The sequence below is a fragment of the Mesoplodon densirostris genome, chromosome 13 (assembly GCF_025265405.1).
Source record: "Mesoplodon densirostris isolate mMesDen1 chromosome 13, mMesDen1 primary haplotype, whole genome shotgun sequence".
Classification (NCBI taxonomy): domain Eukaryota; kingdom Metazoa; phylum Chordata; class Mammalia; order Artiodactyla; family Ziphiidae; genus Mesoplodon; species Mesoplodon densirostris.
In genome coordinates, this window is record NC_082673.1 from 50407721 (window position 1) to 50431704 (window position 23984).

At 37.4% G+C, this 23984-nt stretch overlaps 1 pseudogene; it reads left to right on the forward strand.

Annotated features, from left to right (window-relative positions):
- The first annotated feature begins 1009 nt into the window (after positions 1–1009).
- On the forward strand, positions 1010–21998 carry LOC132500617 (ATP synthase F(0) complex subunit B1, mitochondrial-like; annotated as a pseudogene).
- Positions 21999–23984: the final 1986 nt, after the last annotated feature.

Genomic DNA, 23984 nt, shown 5'->3' on the forward strand with positions numbered 1-23984 from the left:
AGATATATGTATATGTATAGCTGATTCACTTTGTTATAAAGCAGAAACTAACACACCATTGTAAAGAAATTATACTCCAATGAAGATGTTTAAAAAATGTAAATATCAATGGGTTTAGCAACAAATAATCTTTATAAAATAGATACCATTAAGTATGTTTGAAGGCAGTTAAGTCAAACAAGAATATTCTGTATTTTGACCTTGTTCTAGGCATAAAGGAAACTCCAGGAGCCCTGCTATTCCCATCAGTTCAGATGAATTGATTGATTTCTTTTCAGTTGAAATGAAAGCTTGTTTTAAATATTTTGAAAGTTGTCCAGACAATCATAACTTTCAAACTATCAGAGAAAGCAGAACTGTGACAAAAATAGTACTGAATTCAGTTGTCCTATCATATGTAACTGCGTGCACTTTTGTTGTCATGGGGCAGAAAGGAGAACAGAAGTAATATTGATGATCAAACATGTGAACTGCTGATCTAAATCCAAATGAAAACTTCTTGGGTGAAGTTGCAGAAAGGTAGATCTTTGGCAAAAATTAACTCTCCATATGGGAAGTTTACTACTGAACACCTCTTGCACTAAATGAATGTAGTGTCAACACACTGTTCCTCGTCACTTGGTATCCATTGAGCTCTCTTTTTGGCCTTGTTATTTATGAGTTTTGTGACCTAGGTTCAGTATTAAATTTCTGAAAAACTCATTTTCCTCTTTTGCAAACTTTACTTTATGCCATTACAAAAATACACTTTATTTAGTGTCTATACACCAGGCAAATGACATACATTATATCTTTTCATTCTCAAAACAGTATTACAAGTGAAACTGAGGCAAAATAGAAAATAAACAACTTGACCAAGATCACACAGCTGATAGGTGGAGCAATCTTAATCTAAATCTAGTTTTCTACCACTTCACACTGCCCATCAGGACATGGCATAAAATAAACACTCCCCAACCGTTAAATTTCCTCTCTTTGTTCCCTCCTACAAAGTACTATTGTTATTGAGATGGACTCTCAACAAGATTTTCTGCGAAGAAAACCTGTGAGGGTAAGAAAAAAACGAGACTTTCAGGAATCTTTCAATACTCTCAGTGGCCCACTAGGCAGGTTAGTGGATAAAAAAAGCTTTAGTGATGGGAAGAGATGGCAGGAGACATGGAGGAAGTGGGGGGTGAAGAGAAAGGCAATAGAAAGATGTCATAAAAATTATGGGGGTTGAGGGGGATGGTCAGGGATAGAAAAAGGTTTTAGCAGGAGCTTTGAGTTTGAAATTCTAGGGGAAGAAAATAGTGTCTAAGGAGAAAAATCTAATAAGGTTTTCTATGTGAAGTACTGTGTGAAACTACTACAGTACTCTTTAAGGAAACTTAAAACAAAGATCTGCCTTATTGTCAGAGAGAATCTGCCTTATTGTCAGAGAGAATGGATTTGAGTTGCTGTTTTTTGGTTTTTTTTTTTTTTTTTTTTAGTGAGATGTTGTGCAGACACTGGGCCAGGCTATTTATGCAAACTTCCTGCTTCAGGAAAGGGTCACTGCATGTTCATAACCATTGTCTGCAATACCCAAAGAAGTAGAATCCAGAAAGAACTGTGGGGTCATGGAAGAGCAGCGAGGAGAAGAGGAGAGTCCAAGTCTTGGACTTAATTGCTAGAGTTAAGTAATATACTCCTTTGTATACTGGAGGTCATAATATCTGTCTCAAAGAGATGTGAGGCTTAGGTGAGCTGATAGTGTGTTATAAACTATAAAAGCTTCATGAAGGACTTCCCTGGTGGTGCAGTGGTTAAGAATCCACCTGTCAATGCAAGGAACATGGGTTCGATCCCTGGTCTGGGAAGATCCGACATGCCACAGAGCAACTAAGCCCGTTGGCCACAACTACTGAGCCTGGGCTCTAGAGTCTGCGAGCCACAACTACTGAAGCCCATGCACCTAGAGCCCGTGATCCACAACAAGAGAAGCCATCACACTGCAGTGAAGAGTAGATCCCGCTCGCCACGACTAGAGAAAGCCCATGCTCAGCAATGAAGATCCAATGCAGACAAAAATAAATAAATGAGTTAAAAAAAAACTTTATGAATGTAAGTTGTGATTATTATACAACACCTAGATTTGTTAGCTCCCAAGAAATTCTATGATGAGCAAGGACCACCTTACTAAAAGGCACATTTAGATTTTTCTCTTTCTTGGAACTTAGTGGCCTTCTATAACTTAGTAGGTGTTACATGGTTCTGTCCTAGATGAGGTTTGGAGAGTCAGGAATTTTGGGGATTTGTACTTTAAGAGTAGGTTCTGATGATAAGTCAGAAGTGATCATATTTTCTAAATCGAAATTAAAGACATATGATCAGACAACAGGACAGAGTATTTCAAATAGTATATATCTGGAAAAATCTAAGATCATTCATCACCAGAACTATAAACTGGCATTTCTAGCAAAGACGCTCCAACCTCTTCTTCTTCAAGGTCTTTGATGAAGGGCAAATTTCCAAGTTTATGAAGAAGTACACTGCAAGTCTTTTAATTTTCCCTTCTGCACCCAGGGGGACACATAATTAGTGATTTCCTAGGTCTAAATAGGAGAACAGAGCCCAGAAATTCTATCAATGCTAGCTTACTAGGAAAAGACATACTTATGCCATGCATCGCTAAGGATTATAACAGATTAGCAACTAAATTTGAGTTAATTAAAAATAATCAACTATAATAAGAAGAGAGTTTCCAGAAAATTACCATATTGATCAAGTTGCTGTCTAAACAACTTGGAAAACACAGAACAAATTTTGGAGGCCCAATGCCAAGTATCTGAAGAAGCTCATTATAATTTACTTTAAAATGTTACAGAATTCAATTAATTTTATTAATAATGATCATAAAAATACATAACAGATAAATAGCTAGAAGGAGTTTAAGCTTGAGAGTCTATATAATAATACAAAACTTAAAACGTAAAATATGACATGACTTTAAGAAGTTAGGATTGAATGTGAAAGTTGAAGATTAAAAAAAATGAAAATAACAATGTTTGACAATAAATAAAAATGTATGATATGCTATGAAATACTTGAATGGGGACCTAAACTTTGAAATAGATAATACTGTATTTTGAAAAATAATTTTTTTTTTTTTTCGGTACGCGGGCCTCTCACTGTTGTGGCCTCTCCCGCCGCGGAGCACAGGCTCCGGACGCGCAGGCTCAGCGGCCATGGCTCACGGGCCCAGTCACTCCATGGCATGTGGGATCCTCCCAGACCGGGGCACGAACCCGTGTCCCCTGCATCGGCAGGCGGACTCTCAACCACTGCACCACCAGGGAAGCCCTGAAAAATAAGTTTTTTTAAATCAAGGGATACAAGGCTTGCCACTAATTTATTTAGAGGGAAAACCTATAAAAAAGAATCTTAGTGTCTTGTATAGTTATAGCTTGGTTGGATTTAGATCTAGTTATGATCTACTTTAAAGATTTTTTTTAAATCTCAAAACATTGTCATTTGAGAAACTCCTAATTTATCAACGTGAGTGTCTTCTTAGCAAATTGAAATGTTTATTACATGAAGCTTTCAGGGTCTTTAGATGAATGAAAGTAGATTTTGTAAAATGGATTACCTGGTCTAGCTCCCAAAATTGTCATAAAACACACTGGATAACACAAATTAACAACAGTTAAAATGTTTCTACTGGTGTGAAAATTAATAATCTATATTTCATTTATCAGATTTACTTGTGTACAGCTATTTCCCAAAAGAATTTATGATAGCTGTTTGTTTTCTTGAACATTGTCTGCTCTCTTGCTTCAGTTTTGTGACTTCTGTTCTCTGTTCAATAAAAAATATACATGGGAAAGGTTGATTGAGAAAACAACCTTTCTAGGAAATAAAGGCAGAATCCAGACTTGGAGAATAACCTCTGCCAAAAGTCATAAGCAGACTTTTCCTTCAACCCACCAGCTCTGAACTCACTCATAATCCATAAAGTGAAGATATCCATCACTCAGCTAGGCAATACCTACACCAGTGGGAGGATGAGAGCTTTGAAAATAAACTCCTAACTATGATAGAAGTTAGGTGCCCAAAGGAGAAAAAGACAAACACAAGCCCAGGGCTCCTCAGTAAGTTATTTCAAAAATAAGATGAAGAGTGATATAGAAATTAGAACTCAATATCATGAACAGATAAACAGTTCTCATTCCTTCCAAGTTGTCTAGGTGATTTGCAGAAGACTGGGGAATTACTTGATTCCCCTTTACTTTCAGAAATAGATGAAGTAATTAAAAATCTTCCCCAAGAGAAAGTTCTTGGCCCTGGTGGAGCTACAGGAGATTTCTATAAAACCTTTGGCTTAACCCTCTCTGTACATTTGCTTGACAAGCTCAATCACTTGGGGGACTCAGGTGGATTCACCCCTGCCAGCCCTTACATCCAGATTATCTTAATTGCTAAAAAAGGATAAAGATACAGAAAACTGTACCACATCTAGGTTGAAACCCCTGATTAAAGTGGATATCAACTCTTGGAAAGGATCCTGATAGTTCTCATCATTATTTGAAATCTGGGGCACAGTAATTAGGCAGTCGCTTGGGGATGGGTCATTCTTTGCATAAAGTGATTATTTTTTTTTACCTGGATAACAGTTTCTGTCAGAATGACAGGGCACTAGCAACCCCATTTATCATTTTTCTACTAATGGACAGTTTTTAATTTTGGGCAGAGCAGTGAGTATCAGGGATGTACTATAAGCTCAGCAATCCAAGGTCTTCCATTATTTAATAATATGTCTTTTGCTCGTGCTCTGAATGAGTAGGATAATCTCCGTTTTGCTATTTCTCAATGTCCTCAGAGCTGAAGTGGGGAGGCTGGTGTTACATTATAATATTAGTCTGTTGCTACACACACACACTCACACATGGAAGTGTGGAAGGGATAAATTAAAAAAACATCTTTCAGTATGATTCCAGCTATATGACATTCTGGAAAAGGCAAAACTTTGGAGATAGTAAAAATATCAATGGTTGCCAGGGGTGGGGGTGAGGGGCAGATGAATAGTCAGAGCACAGAGGGTTTTTAGAACAGTGAAACTGTACGGTATGATACTATGATGGTGGATTCATGTCACTATATATATATATGTCTAAACCCATAAAATGTACTACATCAAGAGTAAACCCTAATATAAACTATGGACTCTGGGTAATAAAGATGTGTTGATGTAGGTTTATCAGTTGTAAACCTACATCTGGTGGGGGATATTGATAATGGGGGAAGCCATGCATGGATTGGGGCAGAGGGTATAGGGGAAATCTCTATACTTTCTGCTCAATACTGCTGTGAACCTTAAACTGTTCTAAAAATTAAAGTATATTAAAAAATACCTTGCAAGAAAAAATTATTTTTGGTTCTTAAAAGTATAGGTAAGTGGTGGTCGAACAAATAAATTATTTAATAAAGGAGGGTAGGTTTTCAGCCTTCAAAATTCCTGCCTCTAATGTGGTATTCAGAGCACTGCTTTTTATATCCACTTCAGAACAGCCAATACCTGGTAGAATTGTCTCTATATCTGAGATTTTATTTTATTTATTTAGGTTGTGCCAGGTCTTAGTTGTGGCATGCAGACTTTTTAGTTGTGGCATGCAGACTCTTTGTTGCAGCATGTGGGCTCTTAGTTGTGGCATGCATGTGGGATCTAGTTCCCCAGCCAGGGATCGAACCTGGGCCCCCTGCATTGGGAGTGCTGTGTCTTACCCACCGGACCACCAGGGAAGTCCCCTGAGGTTTTAAAGTTCGTGCCCAATCTAGGACTTTTAGCAAGGGGGTGGGGAAGGGCTACTGCTAGGTTGTTCTGTGTACCAAGTGGTCAAATGTTCTCAACTGTGTTTTCAAAAGTTGTGGTGTTTTGTTTTAAAACTGGAGTTAAAGAATGGTATAGAAATGTGAGTGGGAGGGAAAAGAATAATCTAACAACAATAAGAAAAGACAGTTGCCACCAGCAAAATTATTAAAAATTAACGATTTTTCTCAATTGTGAAATGCCTATGACTGCTATACCACCTGGGGTTAAGACTTGACATATTTCAGTACCTAAAATGTATCTCATCTTGTAAGTGTTTGGTGGGGGGGTGATTCTCCAAGGTAAAGCACAAAATGCAAGGGGAGGAAGTCTCACTTAAAGAAGTTTTCATTAGGAATTTGGACAGTGAGGCATGTGATGCTCTTTACGAAACTGTCCTTTAGATTTACACCAAATGAGGTGTCAAGTAGGTAAGTGTGAAGATAATCTCAATCTTCTGTGTGGTTACCAAACTTTCAACGTCTTAGCTTGTGAAGGAATTATCATAGGACACTGCTCTGAATTCCAAAAGTGGAGGGCTTTGTCTGAAGCTCTGTGGATTAATAAATTTGGTTCCAGAAACAGTATAAAACTTCTCTAGTTTGAGGACATAGGAGGCTAAAATGATTAATAAAATAAATATATTTTTAAAAGTGGATTTGGTATCACAGACTGTCCAAATTCCCTTTTTGCTATAATCTTCAGATTATAATTATTTGTGTAAAGCCAGCTAGATATAAGATATAATTGGGCACAAAATAGACAAGGACCCCAATCTCAAGTGTGTATGGTGCTCAGAAGTTGAGGCTTCCAACTAGAGGAAAGGCTCTAAGGTGAGAGTTGGGATGGTAAGATTAAAATCAGAGTATTAATCCAGAGAGCCAGTAAGGGAGTGAGAGCCAATATAAACACTCAAAATGAAAGTGGGGTTTGGAAAATTCACAGTAAATGGAGAGAGGGTTTGAGGGAACCAAGAAAAGAGGAGTAGTATAACTAGGATGGAATGTGATATGAACCCAAATGAATTTTGGGGGTTCAGGACTTAACTGAAATGCTGGGCTCATTTAAGCATTCAAAGCAGGGTGAAAAGTAGACTTTTCATATAATAATAAGCAAGTACTATGAGGATAGTCAAGGTTGGGAAGAGGCCTGTCTTTTTATTCCTCTTATATGTTCCCTGTTTTCCCTTCTGATCATGTGGTATGTAGTTTATTCCACAGATTACCCTGTGAATGTTTGGGAGCCATGGGATCTTGACCATTTATATAAAATCAAATATGAACTGCCTTGTCCTCATGCCTTTTATATTCAGTCTCTTTCTATTGGACTCCAGTTTGTATATTGCTTCCAGGAGCTCTCTGTCACAGTGCCGCTTGGCTCATGAATTTACAGTGACTTCCTATTTCTTCAAATCCATTATGCAGATATCAGGATCTCCATTAACCCCAATGTATCTTTCCCAACTCACATCTCACTCTTCCTACAGGGTCTTCTATTCTAACAAGGGAAGTAATTTTCTCTCCTCCAGTCCTTACCTATTCTCTTATAATTCTTTCTATTTTCTATCCTTCAACCAAAGTCTCCACTTCTTTCAAAGCTCATATTAAGGTTCCCTGGGTATAAGAAGCATTTGCTTATTAAGTTTACCTTACTTAAACTTTGGTATTTTATTTTATCATAATATATACTCTCGACTTCCGGGTAAGATGGCGGAAGAGTAAGACGCGGAGATCACCTTCCTCCCCACGGATACACCAGAAATACAGCTACACGTGGAACAACTCCTGCAGAACACCTACTGAACGCTGGCAGAAGACCCCAGACCTCCCAAAAGGCAAGAAACTCCCCACATACCTGGGTAGGGCAAAGCGGAGAGATTCCCGCACAGAGGAGCAGTGCCGAGCGGCACTCACCAGCCCGAAAGGATTGTCTGCACCCCCGCCGGGGCGGGCGGCGCTGGAGCTGAGGCTCGGGCTTCGGTCAGAGCGCAGGGAGAGGACTGGGGCTGGCGGCGAGAACTCAGCCTGAAGGGGACTAATGTGCCACAGCTAGCCGGGAGGGAATCCGGGAAAACTCTGGAGCTGCCGAAGAGGCAGGAGACTTTTTCTTCCCTCTTGGTTTCCTGGTGCGCGAGGAGAGGGGATTAAGAGCGCCGCGTAAAGGAGCTCTAGAGACGGGCGCGAGTCGCGGCTGAAAGCGCGGAGCCCAGAGACGGGCGTGGGATGCTGGGGCTGCTGCTGCCGCCGCCAAGAAGCCTGTGTGCGAGCGCAGGTCACTGTCCACACCGCCCTTCCGGGAGCCTGTGCAGCCTGCCACTGCCGGGGTACCGGGATACAGGGGCGGCTTCCCTGGGAGAACGCACGGCACGCCTCGGGCTGGTGCAACGTCACGCCGACCTCTGCCACTGCAGGCTCGCCCCGCACTCCGTCCCCCTCCCTCCCGCCCAGCCTGAGTGAGCCAGAGTCCCCGAAGAGGCTGCTCCTTTAACCCTGTCCTGTCTGAGTGAAGGACAGACGCCCTCCGGCGACCTACACGCAGAGGCGGGGCCAAATCCAAAGCTGAGACCCAGGAGCTGTGAGAACAAAGAAGAGAAAGGGAAGCCTCTCCCAGCAGCCTCAGAAGCAGCGGATTAAAGCTCCACAATCAACTTGATGTATCCTGCATCTGTGGAATACATGAATAGACAACAAATCATCCCAAATTGAGGAGCCAGGAGTCAGTGCTGTGCCTCTGAGGTGGGAGAGCCAACTTCAGGACACTGGTCCACAAGAGACCTCCCAGCTCCACACAATATCAAACGGCGAAAATCTTCCAGAGATCTCCATCTCAACACCAGCACCCAGCTTCACTCAACGACCAGCAAGCTATAGTGCTGGACACCCTATGCCAAACAACTAGCAAGACAGGAACAAAACGCCACCCATTAGCAGAGAGGTGGCTTAAAATCATAAAAAGTCTGCAGACACCCCAAAACACACCACCAGACGTGGACCTGCCCACCAGAAAGACAAGATCCAGCCTCATCCACCAGAACACAGGCAGTAGTCCCCTCCACCAAGAAGCCTACACAACCCACTAAACCAACCTTAGCCACTGGGGACAGACACCAAAAACAACGGGAACTACGAACATGCAGCCTGCAAAAAGGAGACCCCAAACACAGTAATATAAGCAAAATGAGAAGACAGAAAAACACACAGCAGGAGAAGGAGAAAGATAAAAACCCACCAGACCTAACAAATGAAGAGGTAATAGGCAGTCTACCTGAAAAAGAACTCAGAATAATGATGGTAAAGATGATCCAAAATCTTGGAAATAGACAAAATGCAAGAAACAGTTAACAAGGACCTAGAAGAACTAAAGATGAATCAAGCATCAATTAAAAACACAATAAATGAAATAAAAAATACTCTAGATGGGATCAATAGCAGAATAACTGAGGCAGAAGAACGGATAAGTGAGGTGGAAGATAAAATAGCGGAAATAACTGCTGCACAGCAAAATAAAGAAAAAAGAATGAAAAGAACAGAGGACAGTCTCAGAGACCTCTGGGACAACATTAAACGCACCAACATTCGAATTATAGGGGTTCCAGAAGAAGAAGAGAAAAAGAAAGGGACTGAGAAAATATTTGAAGAGATTATAGTTGAAAACTTCCCTAATATGGGAAAGGAAATAGTTAATCAAGTCCAGGAGGCACAGAGAGTCCCATACAGAATAAATCCAAGGAGAAATACACCAAGACACATATTAATCAAACTGTCAAAAATTAAACACAAAGAAATCATATTAAAATCAGCAAGGCAAAAACAACCAATAACACACAAGGGAATCCCCATCAGGATAACAGCTGATCTCTCAGCAGAAACTCTCCAAGCCAGAAGGGAGTGGCAGGACATAATTAAAGTGATGAAGGAGAAAAACCTGCAACCAAGATTACTCTACCCAGCAAGGATCTCATTCAGATTTGATGGAGAAATTAAAACGTTTACAGACAAGCAAAAGCTGAGAGAGTTCAGCACCACCAAACCAGCTTTACAACAAATGCTAAAGGAACTTCTCTAGGCAAGAAACACAACAGAAGGAAAAGAACTACAATAACGAACCCAAAACAATTAAGAAAATGGGAATAGGAACATACATATCAATAATTACCTTAAATGTAAATGGACTAAATGCTCCCACCAAAAGACACAGACTGGCTGAATGGATACAAAAACAAGATCCATATATATGCTGTCTACAAGAGACCCACTTCAGACCTAGAGACACATACAGACTGAAAGTAAGGGGATGGAAAAAGATATTCCATGCAAATGGAAACCAAAAGAAAGCTGGAGTAGCAATTCTCATATCAGACAAAATAGACTTTAAAATAAAGACTACTAGAAGAGACAAAGAAGCACACTACATAATGATCAAGGGATCAATCCAAGAAGAAGATATAACAATTGTAAATATTTATGCACCCAACATAGGAGCACCTCAATACATAAGGGAAATATTAACAGCCATAAAAGGAGAAATCGACAGTAACACAATCATAGTAGGGGACTTTAATACACCACTTTCACCAATGGACAGGTCATCCAAAATGAAAATAAATAAGGAAACACAAGCTTTAAACGATACATTAAAAAAGATGGACTTAATTGATATTTATAGGACATTCCATCCAAAAACAACAGAATACACATTTTTCTCAAGTGCTCATGGAACATTCTCCAGGATAGATCATATCTTGGGTCACAAATCAAGCCTTGGTAAATTTAAGAAAATTGAAATTGTATCAAGTATCTTTTCCGACCACAATGCTATGAGACTAGATATCAATTACAGGAAAAGAGCTGTAAAACATACAAACACATGGAGGCTAAACAACACACTACTTAATAACGAAGTGATCACTGAAGAAATCAAAGAGGAAATTAAAAAATACCTAGAAACAAATGACAATGGAGACACGACGACCCAAAACCTATGGGATGCAGCAAAAGCAGTTCTAAGAGGGAAGTTTATGGCAATACAATCCCACCTTAAGAAACAGGAAACATCTCGAATAAACAACCTAACCTTGCACCTAAAGCAATTAGAGAAAGAAGAACAAAAACATCCCAAAGTTAGCAGAAGGAAAGAAATCATAAAAATCAGATCAGAAATAAATGAAAAAGAAATGAAGGAAACGATAGCAAAGATCAATCAAACTAAAAGCTGGTTCTTTGAGAAGATAAACAAAATTGATAAACCATTAGCCAGACTCATCAAGAAAAGAAGGGAGAAGACTCAAATCAATAGAATTAGAAATGAAAAAGGAGAAGTAACAACTGACACTGCAGAAATACAAAAGTTGATGAGAGATTACTATAAGCAACTCTATGCCAATAAAATGGACAACCTGGAAGAAATGGACAAATTCTTAGAAATGCACAACCTGCCAAGACTGAATCAGGAAGAAATAGAAAATATGAACAGACCAATCACAAGCACTGAAATTGAAACTGTGATAAAAAATCTTCCGACAAACAAAAGCCCAAGACCAGATGGCTTCACAGGCGAATTCTATCAAGCATTTAGAGAAGAGCTAACACCTATCCTTCTCAAACTCTTCCAAAATATAGCAGAGGGAGGAACACTCCCAAACTCATTCTGCAAGGCCACCATCACCTTGATACCAAAACCAGACAAGGATGTCACAAAGAAAGAAAACTACAGGCCAATATCACTGATGAACATAGATGCAAAAATCCTCAACAAAATACTAGCAAACAGAATCCAACAGCACATTAAAAGGATCATACACCATGATCAAGTGGGGTTTATTCCAGGAATGCAAGGATTCTTCAATATACGCAAATCAATCAACGTGATACACCATATTAAAAAACTGAAGGAGAAAAACCATATGATCATCTCAATAGATGCAGAGAAAGCTTTTGACAAAATTCAACACCCATTTATGATAAAAACCCTGCAGAAAGTAGGCATAGAGGGAACTTTCCTCAACATAATAAAGGCCATATATGACAAACCCACAGCCAGCATCGTCCTCAATGGTGAAAAAGTGAAACCATTCCCACTAAGATCAGGAAAAAGACAAGGTTGCCCACTCTCACCACTCTTATTCAACATAGTTTTGGAAGTTTTAGCCACAGCAATCAGAGAAGAAAAGGAAATAAAAGGAATCCAAATGGGAAAAGAAGAAGTAAAGCTGTCACTGTTTGCAGATGACATGATACTATACATAGAGAATCCTAAAGATGCTACCAGAAAACTACTAGAGCTAATCAATGAATTTGGTAAAGTTGCAGGATACAAAATTAATGCACAGAAATCTCTGGCATTCCTATATACTAATGATGAAAAATCTGAAAGTGAAATCAAGGAAACACTCCCATTTACCATTGCAACAAAAAGAATAAAATATCTAGGAATAAACCTACCTAAGGAGACAAAAGACCTGTATGCAGAAAATTATAAGACACTGATGAAAGAAATTAAAGATGATACAAATAGATGGAGAGATGTACCATGTTCTTGGATTGGAAGAATCAACATTGTGAAAATGACTCTACTACCCAAAGCAATCTACAGATTCAATGCAATCCCTATCAAACTACCAATGGCATTTTTCACAGAACTAGAACAAAAAAATTCACAATTTGTATGGAAACACAAAAGACCCCGAATAGCCAAAGCAATCTTGAGAACGAAAAATGGAGCTGGAGGAATCAGGCTCCCTGACTTCAGACTATACTACAAAGCTACAGTAATCAAGACAGTATGGTACTGGCACAAAAACAGAAAGATAGATCAATGGAACAGGATAGAAAGCCCAGAGATAAACCCACGGACATATGGTCACCTTATCTTTGATAAAGGAGGCAGGAATGTACAGTGGAGAAAGGACAGTCTCTTCAATAAGTGGTGCTGGGAAAACTGGACAGGGACATGTAAAAGTATGAGATTAGATCACTCCCTAACACCATACACAAAAATAAGCTCAAAATGGATTAAAGACCTAAATGTAAGGCCAGACACTATCAAACTCCTAGAGGAAAACATAGGCAGAACACTCTATGACATAAATCACAGCAAGATCCTTTTTGACCCACCTCCTAGAGAAATGGAAATAAAGACAAAAATAAACACATGGGACCTAATGAAACTTAAAAGCTTTTGCACAGCAAAGGAAACCATAAACAAGACCAAAAGACAACCCTCAGAATGGGAAAAAATATTTGCAAATGAAGCAACTGACAAAGGATTAATCTCCAAAATTTATAAGCAGCTCATGCAGCTCAATAGCAAAAAAACAAACAACCCAATCCAAAAATGGGCAGAAGACCTAAATAGACATTTCTCCACAGAAGACATACAGACAGCCAACAAACACATGAAAGGATGCTCAACATCTTTACTCATTAGAGAAATGAAAATCAAAACTACAATGAGATATCATCTCACACCAGTCAGAATGGCCATCATCAAAAAATCTAGAAACAATAAATGCTGGAGAGGGTGTGGAAAAAAGGGAACACTCTTGCACTGCTGGTGGGAATGTGAATTGGTACAGCCACTATGGAGAACAGTATGGAGGTTCCTTAAAAACCTACAAATAGAACTACCATATGACCCAGCAATCCCACTACTGGGCATATACCCTGAGAAAACCATAATTCAAAAAGAGACATGTACCAAAATGTTCATAGCAGCCCTATTTACAATAGCCCGGAGCTGGAAACAACCTAAGTGTCCATCATCGGATGAATGGATAAAGAAGATGTGGCACATATATACAATGGAATATTGCTCAGCCATAAAAAGAAATGAAATTGAGCTATTTGTAATGAGGTGGATAGACCTAGAGTCTGTCATACAGAGTGAAGTAAGTCAGAAAGAGAAAGACAAATACTGTATGCTGACACATATATATGGAATTTAAGAAAAAAAATGTCATCAAGAACCTAGGAGTAAGACAGGAATAAAGACACAGACCTACTAGAGCATGGACTTGAGGATATGGGGAGGGGGAAGGGTAAGCTGTGACAAAGTGAAAGAGCGGCATGGACATATATACACTACCAAACGTAAGGTAGATAGCTAGTGGGAAGCAGCCGCATAGCACAGGGAGATCAGCTCGGTTCTTTGTGACTGCCTGAAGGGGTGGGATAGGGAGCGTGGGAGGGAGACGCAAAAGGGAGGGGATATGGGAACATATGTATATGTATAACTGATTAAATTTGTAAAATAAAAAAAAATAAAAAAATAAAAAATTAAAACAAACAAACAAAAAAAATATATACTCTCTTAAACTTGCATGTAACCTTAGAATTATTTCCAAGTTGACTCATATATTTGTAGGTTTCTGCCCTAATTACATGGTAACTTCCTGGGCAACATACTTTACTTCTTTTATATTCTCTTTGAGCCTCAAAATGGAAGCTTGAATACATAGGAGACACTCAAGTAAAGCTTAAAAAACAGATGATGACATCCCCCTACTGTGACTCCCTATTATAGAGTAATAAGAATTGGTTTTGTAATGGAGCAAATGTTTATTTTTTGTGGTTTTTAATTAATAGTGTATATAAAATTCCATAATTTATATTACTCAGAGTTACAGTGTACTGTGTCTTAATATGGGAATTTTAGGGTAAATTATTTTACATTTATAAACATTTCTACCTATTCCATTTATTTGGGGTGAGAAAGAGTTAGGTTGCTGCTTTGGTTGGTAGTGGAGTACCAGAGAGATTCAAATAAAATTGGACTGCTTATTAGCACAGGTACATTTTAGGTTCAATCAGCAGAGCACAGTTTTCCAAAGCTAGGTCCATGGGTGGAAGGAGCAGATGTTAATCTATAGAATCCTACTACAGGCATATAAGTAGCTATATAGGTATTATTATAAGTATAAGTACACAGATAGTTATATAGTTAGCAGTTAGTTTATATTAACTATAATATAACTATATTATAGTTAATATAAACTCCTGTAGGTGGTAATGAGTAGAACCTCTATTTCATATACAGCTGTCTTGTCGTCAAATCTTTGGTTAGGCAAAATGTTGTTGTGTGGTCTTTTATCAATGTCACTGGGATTCTAATAACTTTTTAAGGATGACTTGTTCTATGCCCCAGATCTTATTTCCTTGTGTTTCAACCCAACAGTGAGTATTCTATTAATGACTGTTCTGCATACTGAATGAAGAGCGTTTTGTTTAAAAAGACCTATTTTTCTTTCAAACCAGTGAGGATATCATGTGCCAGATGGTTAATTCCCATGAGATAATGAGTGTACCCACACACTTCATGATTTGAAATATCCTGCGGACATGTCCTTTGGTTAAAGGATTGCTAGATTTTAATTTACATCTGTATAAAGTACATATTTGCTTTCTTTCTGCTGATACCTGGAAATATAAATTTTTATTCATAATGCATGAAATAGATGCCATTTTAGTTATATAGTCCTCTGATGTTTGTGACTTAAATAATTTACAGAAATATAAATTCTGGTCACACTTTAAGATTACATTTTAATTATCAATTGCATTTAAATTAGAGAGTGAGAACACAGCTTTCTGATGTATGTGTGAAGGGTAATAGCTGGCAATATTCAAATGAATAATTCTTGTGTCCCCGTGTCAATAAGATTTATATTTTTAACTGATGGAAGTTCTTTATCACATCCAATTAATGGGCTAATAATTTATAGCTATTTAAGATGAAGGCGATTCTTGTAAAGCAGTAATGCTAAAATGTCCAAAGATTGGCAAAGGTAGAAAATAACATTTGAATCTGCTTTGAGAAAAGCCTAAAATAAAATCCATCAGTACATTAGATATTTTCAAGTAGTTGGGTAAGTATAGTTGATCCATATAGCTGAGTTTATATAATAGTTTATGCTGTAGTGATTCCAGGATATAAAGGATGAACATAAAAAACAAATTCATAATAAAATATTTATACTAGCAAACAATACATTTATAGGTTTTTAAACATAAAGAATAAAATATTTTTATAGTACTCTACAAATGACTGTAATTTGTATATGCAACAAAATTATATGGGTTATTAGCAGCCTACAGTCCATGGTGCTGGCCACAACCTCTAGCTAAGCAAAATACTCAGAAGTTTCAGGGCTTCAAGATAAGACAGATAGCTCATCTCTAGGTGCTAGAATCACTTCAGGATTTTTATACCCTATCTCAATTTACAATAACTTGGACTGGCATAACTCCTTCTTTTGTTAGGTGAGAATGAGGGAGACATCATTTTCTCCTTGGGCAATACACCTAAATTTACTCAGGGGATTGACCAAGCAATCAAGCCATAGGGCTGCTGGTAAGAGGATTTCAGGTAACCAAACAACTGATAGGGCTCAATGAAAACAATAGCTGAACAAACAAACAGATGAAACAAAATCTTGGGTATTCCTTGGGTAAGTAGTTGGGATGTGAAGTTCCCTCATTATTTTACATGTTTAGAACAGGACAAACTCAAAATGTTGAAAAATAACTTTGTATCCTGTGTCTTACATACCAGAATGTAAATACTAGGAAAGAGAGAATTTGGGGACAAATTTATGGTGGGAAACTAAATACAATGTAATAGGACTTTTTTTTTTTCTGAGAAAAGTAGTTTAATAAAGTAATTAAGTAGTCCTCCTAGCATTTCAACATAGACACACCGAGGAAGGATCAAGATGGTAGAGAAGGAAGACTGTGAGCTCAGCTCCTCCTAGTTTTGACACATCAAAACTACAAGTAAGTATATAAAAAGTCTCTCTGAGAATGATCTAAAGACTAGCAGAACAGCTGTTCTACAATTAAGGATATAAAGAAAAGAAAAACACACACTGAGACAGGTACGAGGGGAAGAGAAGGAATTTAGTCAAGACCCATACCCCCAGTAGGCAACATAAAGTGAAAGGAGATATCTCAAACTTGGAGATCCTCCCTAAGGAGTGAGAGGTTAGAGTTCACTATGGGCACCCTAGTCCTGAGATCAGTACATGAAAGACAACTCCCCCCTAACTGGTTTTGAAAACCAGCAGGGCTTAGGACCAGGAGAGCCAGAGGGCTGTAGAAAACTAAGAATCTACTCTTAAATGGCACACACACAAATTTACTTGCTCTGAGTCCCAGCACACAGGCATCAGATTGAAAAGTGCTTGACACTCTAACCAGCCTTCCATGACTATTCCAGCATGCACCCCAGCCCACACTAGGCTCTGGCTCCAACACCACAGCCAAAGTAGTGGCTCCCAGCACACTCTGGGAAAAGCCCCAGCTGGTGCTGGGCTCTGGCTCTAGTCACCTTCCACCAAGGCAGCAGCCCTAGGTGCACCCCAGGAGAAGCCCCAGCCTGTGCCAGGCTTTGGCTTTAAGCCCTCTAGCTCCAGATCCCTTCCCAGACACTCCAAGATGGTGGCCTTGGCATGCACCAGAAAAGGCCCCAGCTGGGGCTTGCTTTAGCTCCAGCACTCTTTCTAAAGCCACCAGACACACTCAGTCTACATAGCATTGCTCCTACACAAGGACACATCTTCAAGACTGGGACAGGTAACTGTTTTGTCTAATTTATAGAAAGAAACACAAAAAGTCAAACAAAATGAGAAAACAAGAATATGTTACAAGTGAAAGAGCAAGATAAATCCCCTGGGAGGGGCGGCAGGGGGGACTAATGATATGGAGATAAGTAATTTACCTGATAAAGAGTTCAAAGGAACTGCCACACAAATGTTCACTGACTTGGAAGAAGAATTGGGGAACAGTGAGAATTTCAACAGAAAATTAGAAAATGTTTAAAAAAGTACTTATCAAAGTTGAAAAATACCATAAGTAAAATGAAGAATAGGTTAGAGGTAACCAAAAGCAGATTAAATGATAGAGAAAAATGCATAAGCAATCTGGAAGAGAGTATAGTAGAAATCACCCAATCAGAACAGTACAAAGAAAATTTGAAAAAATGAGGATAGTTTAAGGGACTTTAGGGACAACATCAAGAATATTAACATTCACATTACAGTAGTTCCAGAAAGAGAAGAGAGAGAGAAAGGGGCAGAAAATATATGAGATGACTTAATGGTGAACAATTTCCCTAACCTGCACTAGGAAACAGACATCCAGGTCCAGGAAGCACAGAGAGTCCCAAACAAGATGAACCCAAAGACAACCACACCAAGACATATCATAATTTAAATGGCAAAATTTAAAGTTAAAGAGAGAATTTTAAAGACAGCAAGAGAAAAACAAAGAGTCACATACAAAGGAACTCCTTAAGGCAATCAGCTGATTTTTCAGCAGAAACTTTGCTGGCCAAAAGGGAATGGCATGATATAGTTAAAATACTGAAAAGAAAAATACCTACAACACAGGATATCATTCAGGCAAGGTTATCGTTCAGAATTGAAGAGAGATAAGAGTTTCCCAGACAAGAAAAACTAAGAGTTCATCACTACTAAACCGGCCTTACAAGAAATGTTAAAGGATTTTCTTTAAGTGGAAAATAATAGGCCATAATAAGAAATACGTTTATATGCAAAGGAAAAATATCTTGCCGGTAAAAGCAAATATATAGCAAAGGTAGTAGATCAACCACTTAAAAAGTTAGTAGGAAGATTAAAAGACAAAAGTCATAAAATCACTATAACTGCAGTAAGTAGTTAAGGGATATACAAGAAGACATAAATTATGATATAAAAACATAAAAGTTGGATGGGGGAGTAAAAAATGTAGAGCATTTAGAATGCATTTGAATTTAAACAACTATTGGCTTAAATATATATGTATATTTACATATGTATATATACATTTTTAAAAATCTACATATAGATATAAACATACCTCATGGTAACGAAAACCCCAAAACCTACAATACATACACACACAAAAAGAGAAAGGAGCCCAAACATGACATTAAAGAAAATCATCAAATCACAAGGGAAGAGACTAAAAAAAGAAGAAAAGAACAGAGAAAAACTGCAAAAACAATCAGAAAACAAGTAACAAAAGGTCAATAAATACACACTTTTCAATAATCACTTTAAATGTAAATGGACTAAATGCTCCAATCAAATGACACAGGATAGCTGAATGGATAAAAAAGAAGACCCATCTATATGCTGCCTATGAGAGACTCACTTAAGAGCTAAACACACACATGGACTGAAAGTGAGGGGATATAAAAAGATATTCTATGTAAATGGAAATGAAAAAAAAGCTAGCTGGGGTAGCAATACTCCTATCAGACAAAGTAGACTTTAAAACAAAGGCTATAACAAAAGACAAAAGGGCATTACATCATGATAAAAAGGTCAATCCATAAAGAGGATATAGCATTTGTAAACATATATGGACATAATACAGGAGCATCTAAATACATAAAGCAAATATTAACAGACACAAAGGGTGAAATCAACAGTATGTAATAATAGCAGGAGACTCTAATACTCCACTTACAAAAATGAAGAAATCATCCAGACAGAAACTCAGTAAGGAAACATTGGCCTTAAGTGACACATTAGACCAGATGGACATAATAGACATTTACAGAACATTCCATCCAAAACAGCAGAACATACATTCTATTCAAGTGCACATGGAAGATACTCCAGGACAGATCACATGTTAGGCCACAAAACAAGTCTCAATAAATTTAAGGAGATTAAAATCATATCAAGCATCTTTTCCAACAACAATGTTATGAAAGTAGAAATCAATATCAGGAAGAAAACTGGAAAAACCTCAAACACTTGAAGACTAAACAGCATGCTACTAAAAAACAAATGGGTCAATGAAGAAATTAAAGAGAAAATCAAAAATACCTTGAGATGAATGAAAATAGAAACACAACTTTCCAAAATCTATGGGATGCAGTAAAAGCAGTTTTAATAAGGAAGTTTGTAGTTATACAAGCCTACCTCAAGAAACAAGAAAAAAATCTCAAATAAACAACTTAAATTTACACTTAAAGAAATTAGAAAACAAACAAACAAACAAAAAACAAAGCCCAAAGTTAGTAGAAGAAAGGAAATAATAAAGATCAGAGTGGAAATAAATAAAATAGAGACCAAAAACAATAGAAAAGACCAATGAAACTAACAGCTGATTCTTTGAAAAGATAAACAAAATTGATAAACTTTAGCCAGACTCATATCAAGAAAAAAAAGAGAGAATGCAAAGAAAATTAGAAATGAAAGAGGAGTTACAACTGATGTCACAGAAATACAGTCATAAGAAAATTCTACCAACAGTTATATGCCATTGAATTGGACAACCTAGAAGAAATGGATAAATTTCTAGAAACATACAATCTTCCATAACTGAATCAGGAAAAAATAGAAAATCTAGTATTGAAATTGAATCCATAATCAAAAAATTCCCAATAAAACAAAGTTCAGAACCAGATGGCTTCACAGGAGATCTACCAAACATTTAAAGAGAAGAGTTAACACATATTTTTCTCAACCTAATTCTAAAAAAATTGAAGAGGAGGGAACACTTCCAACTCATTCTTTTTTTTTAAACATATAATTTTTAAAATAATGTATATTTTAAAATTTTCTTTTATTTATTTATTTATTGGCTGCATTGGGTCTTTGTTGCTGCACAGGGGCTTTCTCTAGTTGTGGCAAGTGGGGGTTACTCTTTGTTGTGGTGTGAGGGCTTCTCATCATGTGGCTTCTCTTATTGTGGAGCAAGGGTGCTAGGAGTGCTGTCTTCAGTAGTTGTGGCACATGGGCTCAGTAGTTATGCTTCATGGGCTCTAGAGTGCAGGCTCAGTAGTTGTGGCACACAGGCTTAGTTGCTCCACAGCATGTGGGATCTTCCAGGACCAGGGCTCGAACCCATGTCCCCTGCACTGGCAGATAGATTCTTAACCACTGCACCACCAGGGAAGTCCCAAATCCATTCTACAAATCCAGCATTACCTTGATAATAAAACCAAAGACCCTACCAAAAAAAAAAAAAAAAAGAAATCACAGGCCAGTATCCCCAATGAACACAGATACAAACATTTTCAACAAAATATTAGCAAACCAAATTCAACAATACATTAAAAGATTCATACATCATCAAGTGGGATTTATTTCAGAGATGCAAGGATGGTGCAATATCCACAAATCAATCAATGCAATACACCATATTAACAAAACAAAGGATAAAAATCATATGATCATCTAAATAAATGCAGAAAAAGAATTTGATAAAATTCAACATCCATTCATGATAAAAAATAACTCTCAACAAAAATTGTGTAGAGGGAACATACATCAATATAATAAAGTCCATTTATGACAACCCTACAGCTAACATCATACTCAATTGTGAAAACGTTATGGAGTTTCCTCAAAAATTAATAATAGAACTGTTACTGGGGCACCAAGGCTGCTGTGTAGATGCTACTGGGTGGTACTTTCTGCTGCCACTGCAGCAGCCCCCTCTCTGAAGAGCACAACCCTCCTCATTCCAGGGTTATTACAGGCAACAAGGGTCTTTCATACACGGCTGCCAAGTCTTGCCCCTGTACCACCTCTTCCTGAATATGGAGGAAAATTTCATTTTGGGCTGATCCCTGAGGAGTTCTTCCAGTTCCTTTATCCTGAAACTGGTGTAACAATACCCTATATACTCAGAACTGGGCTTATCTTATATTTACTCTCCAAAGAAATATACGTGATAATTCCAGAGACTTTCTCCACCATATCAACAATAAGATTGCTTGTCTATGTAGTTAAAAAATATGGTGCCTCTATTGGGGAATTTGCTGATAAACTCAATGAGCAAAAATTGCCCAACTAGAAGAGGCAAAACAGTCTTCCATCAAACAAATCCAGGATGGGATTCATCTGAAGAAGTCACAGCAGGCACTGGTTCAAAAGCTCCATTACCTTTTTGACGTCCAGAGGAATAACATTGCTATGGCCTTGGAGGTTACTTAACGGGAACGGTTGCATACAGTATAAAAGGAGATAAAGAATTGCCTGGACTGTCATATCTCTGTGCAGAATATGATGCGTCTAAAGGAACAAGAGCACATGATAGACTGGATGGAGAAGCATGTGGTGCAGAGCATCTCTGCACAGGAGGAGGAGACAATTGACAAGTGCATTACACATCTAAAGCTGCTCACAAAGAAGGCTAAAGCACAGCCAGTTCTGTAAATGCATCTATCTCAACTGAGAGAGATAGAAATAGTTGACTGACTAAATGGAAACTAGCCTATGTGACAGAATCTTTGTATATCACTGTCTACTGAAGTTAGAGTTGACTTTTCCTAAGAATGAAATTTTGAGTTTCATATAATGCAAGAAATAAAACAGTCTATTGGCCAGTAAGATGTTTCTCTCATCCTTCTTACTCTGCATTGAATTGCTCCATGATCATTACTGAATAAGCAGTTTGCTTTGAATAAAATGTGGTACCAGACTAAAGATTATCAAGTTATAGTTTAAATTTTTAATTAATTCAACCATCTTGAAATAAAGTGACAGTTGAAACAAACAAACAAAGAAATAGAACTGCCATACAATCCAGGAATTCCACTCCTGGGTATTTATCTGAAAAATGAAAACACTAATTTGAAAAGATAATACACTCCTATGTTCATTTCAGCAATATTTATTCAATACAATAGCCATAATATGGATGCAACCTAAGTGTCCATTGACAGATGAATAAATAAAGAAGATGGGGTTATTATTAGCCATAAAAAAGAATGAAATTTTACCCTTTTGACAACACGGATGGGCCTAAAGGGCCTTATTTATGTGAAATAAGTCACAGAAAGAAAGACAAATACTGTATGTTTTCATTTATATGTGGAACTTGAAAAACAAAACAAACAAATATAATAAAACAGAAATAGATTCACAGACACAGAGAACAATCTAGTAGTTGCCAGAGGGTAATGTGTGAGGGGATGTGTGAAATAGGTGAAGTGTCTAAGAGTTTCAACCTATCAGTTATAAAATAAATAAGTCAGAATGATATAGTGTAAAGTACACAGTAATAGGGTAATAACTTTGTATTTTGTATAATCTATAAAAGTATGGAATCACAGTTTTGTACACCCAAAACTAATATAACATTGGCAGTTAACTCTACTTCAATACAAAAAAAAAAAAAAAAGAAAGAAATCAATTCAATAACTCACTTAAAAAGCAGGCAAAAATACATAGACACATTAAGGGTGTACTAAGGGTATTTAATAAGATAAAGTAAAATCAAATAGCATTTAAACAAAAGTATAAGAAAAGTCTTCATGTTAAAAAACTTTAAAGTTATTAAACGTCATTCAGAGCAAAATGAATGAAGCTAGGTTTTTTGGTATCCATTTAATGTTGGACTTTAGAAAAGATTTGTTAATAACTGGCTGAGGAGATAAAACTAGAAGCCATGTGGGTTTTTTATTCACAGATATTTATCATATCATGTAAGAATCAATTCAGATATCTGCAAAGAGAATACATTATGATGTGAAAGGTTTTCTCATATTTTTACTTTGTATTTAAATCCAAAATCAGATAATGGATACATCACATCAAATAATTCATTTCTCACTAGAGTCTGGATATTTTGCTTTGATATTTTCAACTAGCTTATTCTTCCTGTATTAAATTTTACTTTTTCTTCATTTTTTTCACACCCGTACATTTCTCTCTTTTTTAAATTGAAGTATAACTGATTTACAATGTTGTGCCAATCTCTGCTGTACAGCAAAGTGACTCAGTTTTACACACATAGACTTTTTAAAAAAATATTCTTTTCCATTATGGTTTATCCTAGGAGATTGGAAATAGTTCTCTGTCCTATATAGTAGGACCTTGCTGTTTATCCATTCCAAATGTAATAGTTTGCATCTACCAACCCCAAATTCCCAGTCCATCCTTGTCCCTCCTCCACATTGTACATTTCTTTGCTTCATTCAGTTCAATTTACTCTGCTAATGTTTAGAAAGAATATTATAACTCAACTTTAGTGTAATAGTTTATAACCTCCTGATTTTGTGATCTTTTTAAGGACAGTTATATTGACAAGTAAATTATACTTACTTCAACCAATTGTATGTACTTATGTATTTCAAATTTAACTTTATCACTAGTTGTCAAATTCTCCCCTGTGACCTTTTTAAGGTTCCAATGTATCTG